Source organism: Oryzias latipes, chromosome 15 (assembly GCF_002234675.1).
Source record: "Oryzias latipes chromosome 15, ASM223467v1".
NCBI classification, from domain to species: Eukaryota; Metazoa; Chordata; class Actinopteri; order Beloniformes; family Adrianichthyidae; genus Oryzias; species Oryzias latipes.
The window spans coordinates 20,571,158-20,576,231 of NC_019873.2; positions in this window are offsets into that span (position 1 = coordinate 20,571,158).

The window sequence follows — 5,074 nt, forward strand, 5'->3', positions numbered from 1 at the left end:
CATTTCCAAAGCCAGCAAAGCAGAGCACTTAATTTTCCATTACCCTCAGCTCTCCTCCACCCCTCTGGAGGAGCTCATCCAATTTGTACTTAAACTGCCCTGGTCACAATAAATGATTGGTGCAACAGTGTTAAGAAACAAGGTTTGTCAAGACGTAGAAGAGTAGCGCAGCCGGTGGAGGACAACAGGCACCACCTATACTTTACAAATTAGCCTTAAACTAGCAAAATTATATATGAGGATGCCTGAAAAGCCATTTTAATGCATCGTTGCAAAATAAAAATAAAAAAGATTTTTCCGTCACTTTAAACATAATCAGAAATAAGTAGGCTAATCTTATGATTTAAAAGATTAGATCTACTATTTGTTGTCTTTTGAAAGCTGTCGATTGAAACAATAGCTGCGTTTACATGGGCAAAAGTAATCGGAAAGAACGCCTGATCGGAAGAAAAATGGGTCATGTAAACATGCCGTTCGGAATACTCTGCTCCGATCAGACTCGTTCAGATCAAAATATTTTTCCAATAGAGATAGGTGGGTTATGCCGATTGTTGATCCGATCGGTGTTCATGTATACGGTTCATTCCTATCGTGTGTCAGTACTGCTCTGGTTTAACGTCATGCATATACGGGGTTTTGCTCCAGAGAAAGCTTTGGAGCTTAAACAGGACCAATCCGCTGCTCTGCGGAGGCCCGGTGAGAAGCGCCGCTCCGCTCTTGCCCCACTGGCTTTTCGCCTCTCCCCTCCCTTACACCCCCCACGAGGGGGGTGCCGGGGAGGAGCGCTTCGTGCCCCGTGACGTCTGGACCCTGCGTGGTCCTGGCTCGGGTGCCGGTGATGTGTTTTGAGGGGAGGGGAGGATGCTTTGTTACGTGTGCGCTTTGTTGCTTTGTTATGTGTGGGAGAATTTGGACTGTGATCTGCTTTGGGGCGGTGTGTGAGCTTTTCAAAGCAGAATGTCGCTCAGTCCTCAGAAACCGTTCAAACAATCACCTGGATTTGTGTTTCCAGTCGTGTCACGACAAAATAAAGGCTGATGTTATTCCCACGTTTACGTGCAGCCAAGATGCAATCTGCAAAGAAGGCACTGACCACACGGATTAAAAATAAAATGATGAGCGAAGAGGCGCTTCATAATATTCACAACATTACTAAAAGCACGTTTGGAAGATCGTCTCGTATATTACAGAGCTGCTCCATCAATGTATATGAGAGCAAGGTTTGTTTATTGTGGGACTCATTTCCTCTTCCGGTATTTTCAACGATACTGCGCGTGCCCAAATGATTTATTCCGACCGAAAGTGTGACTCATGTGAACGTTTGTTCTAATCGGAAAAAGGTTTTCTGTGCCCATGTGCACGGTTGAATTTTAATCCGATCATTGATCCGATCAAGTTATTTTGCCCATGTAAACTATATTAATAGACTAGGATTGGGCTGCCTGGACTATTTTCTTGGATCCTTGAAACCAATTTGTTTGCCGTTTGTTGTTTCAAAGTTTGCACATCAAATTCTCCTGTTGGAGGTTTGTCCGGTCGTGTTTGAGAGAATCCCATGGTGCTCCACTGTGTCTTTGATGCTGCCGTTGAATCTTTTTGAGGTGTCTTTGATGTCTGATTCTTCTTGACAGTTCACCCAAAGTAGTTTCGGTGAGTTGTTTGGATCTCATGCTCACTGCTTTAATGATAACTGTCTTTAAAGCCACTCCTATCGGAAAAGATCAACACCTTGTCCAGCCGGGTAATAACCATGGTAGACTCAAAAGCTCACATAAGGACACCCCACTTTCCTTTATTCATTACTCAGTAACACATGACCCATGCAGCTACTGACTGGCCTTGATGCTTTTGATGTATATGAAGTGCTCAAAGGTCTTCATCTCAGTATTTTCAGTGGCAAAATGAGGGCACACTGGCGTAAAGCCCAGGAGCAGGCTGTCACATGACCTTTATGGTTGGGGGATTCTGACCAATGATGAATGGCTGAAGGATAATGCATGCTCTGGTCTGAAGGTCTGCCTCTGAAAGAGCCACATGAGGACAGTCATCAGTAAAAAAGCCTCTAGACTCAAAAGCTTAGTTGTTTTCAATTTGGCACTCAGTTCACACACTTAAACACCCACTCAGATGAAAATAATGTTTTTTGGTGTTTTAGCATGTACTTGCAACTTTTTTCTCATGATGGAGGGCATATATGAAAGCAAACAAGATCAAAATTACGTCTCTCAGCGTTTCTTTATTCTGAATTTCTAATCAGGAGCAGAGAAAAATGCAGTTATAAAAATAGCCTCTTTGTTATGTAGAAAATATGATGGGGGGTTGCACATGCTCCCTGCTCTGCTCCATTCTGATGCATCCACTTGCAGATAACTAGATGATCCATGTATGTCTTTGTTTTCCTCGTCTGAGCTGGCATCTGTATGGCTGGAAAGCTTTAATATTGCTCGCCATCTCTGTTGCATTATAATGTTAGGTTGAGTTTTTTGAGGGGCAGTCAGCCAGCAGGAGAGAGTGTAAACAAATGGATGACTGGAAATGAAGGAAGGCTCACTCTGCGCCAACAGTTCTGCTCACAACTCAGAGGCAAATTTCTAACAAACTACTGCTGCTCTGCAGAAACTATGCCCCAAAATACAACAGGTTTTTGTATTTATTTATTTTTTAAACGGCATAATCATAATTAAAAAAACACTGGGAATACTTTTAAAATGGATCAAAAGATGATCGGTGTAGGACTTTACCAAACATTTATACTTACTATGTACAACTTTAGATTTGGAAATGTCAGCTTCATCAAGAGCGGTCTGCAGGACAGTCCAGAAGTCTTTATCCCTATTTTTGATTTCTCTCAGGCACTGGCACAGAAGCAGTGGACAAGCAGATGTCTACACATGTGGAGCAAGACTCCTTAAAGAAGTTAGGCTAGAAATTGCTTTGTAAGAAACCCTTACCTGATTTTCTGCTAATTTTGTAAACATACAAAAAAAATAGTTTCTCTTTCATTAGGGCCTCAGCCCATTGAGACTCTCCACGTGTCATACGACATCAGACAAGAGTCCTCATGTTTGCCAATGAGCCTTCAAACCCACGCAGTTACTGAGAGACAAAACTGACAAAGATTTAATGCCCGCTGGTACTTGAGCTGCTGAGATTGTTATTGATAGTCTTGGCAGGGTATTACCAAGTGACGAGAAAGTCATTTGGTTACTCCCTCTAACTCTCTTTCTGTGATGCCCAAGAGTTGCTTGAATCTTTGAAAGGTTGCCAGTGTTGGACTGGAGCCCCATTTACTTCCAAAGATATGATTGGATGAACATTCTTCCCTTTGCTCCTGGAAAATCTTATTATTTTGATCTGTGTGACACATTGTTTGGCTTTAATTGAAATAAATTTGCCAAACTTGTTTCATCATTTTAATGTATTTTTTTGTACAATACACTTAGCCAAAAAACCTCAGTCTTGTGAAAAAGTGTTATTGTCTTTTTTGTATTGAAAATAATAACATCCATCCATTCATCTCTTCAACCCGCTATATCCCTTTCGCGGTCACGGTTGCCGGAGCCTGTCTCGGCTACTGTTGGGCAAAGGCGGGGTGCACCCTGGACAGGTCAGAAATCTGTTGAAGGACTTGAAAAGAATAGTTTTGAGGTCTGTATGCCACTAAAAAAAATTATGTTAATATTGATAGGCCTGATCTACCGTCTGAATTTAAAAAAAGGACAAATACAAAATAAAGCTGTAAAAACAACTTTAATGTGTAAATCTTCTTTGATTTTGAAACTACCAACAGCCCATCAGAAACTGGAACATGTATTTTAGATAAGACGAACTTCTGACTAATTATGTATATTTCTTTTTAGTTTTGGTTATTATGGGAAAAAAACCTTTTTAAACATCAGAGTTTAGTTTGTCAGATTCTGATGCAATAAACAAATCAACACATTGTTGATCTACTTGTTTTGAATAGTTTATCCTTTAGTTTTGTATTACTGACAGTTTTATCAACAGTCAAATACAATTTAGTCAAGAGATTGTCCATGTGGGCTCATTTCATTTTAGGAATCTCTTCCACCCTGTCAGTGTGCATTAGTCTGTGCATACATGGTTGTCTGTCCTGTTGGTGTGTGTGCATCCCTGTGATAGACTGGTAACTTGTCAATGATGCATTTCACATTTTGTCACATGACAGTTAAAATAGACTTCAGCCAAAGCAGGGCAAAACTGGTAAAGAAAATCTGTGCAGGAGGAGCAGGAAACCTAAACTGAACAGATCCTCAGAGATACGACACCGATGATTAGAGATTTATTAAAGTGGTCAAACGGATGTCTCTTAATTAAAACTCATTTTTGATCAAATGAAAGAATTCCACAGAGAGCACAATCTTAGCCTAAAATTAGAGGCATTACTCATGACCAAATAATGATTTCCTGTCAGACAAGTCTCTTACCTGCAAAGCTGCAGGCCAAATGTGTGCAGTGAAACCCAAAGATATTGCAATAAATTGCTGTTGCAGAGAAGATTTATCATCTGTATTTGTCTGATAAACATGATGGCTCCAGGCAAAACGTACTCATTTGTTCTTCCAAAGACGCTGTGTTGTTTGTTTTCTAATTAAACTGACAGATTAAGCTGGCATTTGTTCTGTCACTTGAGAACAGCGGTGGATTATGCAATGCTTGTGGATCAGCTTCTGAGAGAGGCTACTACAGAATGTAGTATTGCAACACATAGATCTTTGTTTTGTTCGAAATAGCTAGAAAACATTTCCAAGAAGACGCACTAAAATAGAATTAAAGCATGTAAGGTTGTTCTAGTCTTTTTCAGTCGGTAAAATACAAAAACAAGATGTAGAATCCCACAACAATTAAACTGATCAACAGAAAAAAACAATGCATAAAATGTTTTCTTATGGCCGATTTTTGACTGACTACTTCTCATTCATGGTTTATGGATTTGGCCAGTCTCCAGTGTATTTTTCTATTTGTTTTTACTATTTGTCATCTTTTTTTTTCTTCAATCATGTCATGTTTGTTCCTGGTTGACCTAGTAAAGTTTCTAGATTTAGTTTGTTTT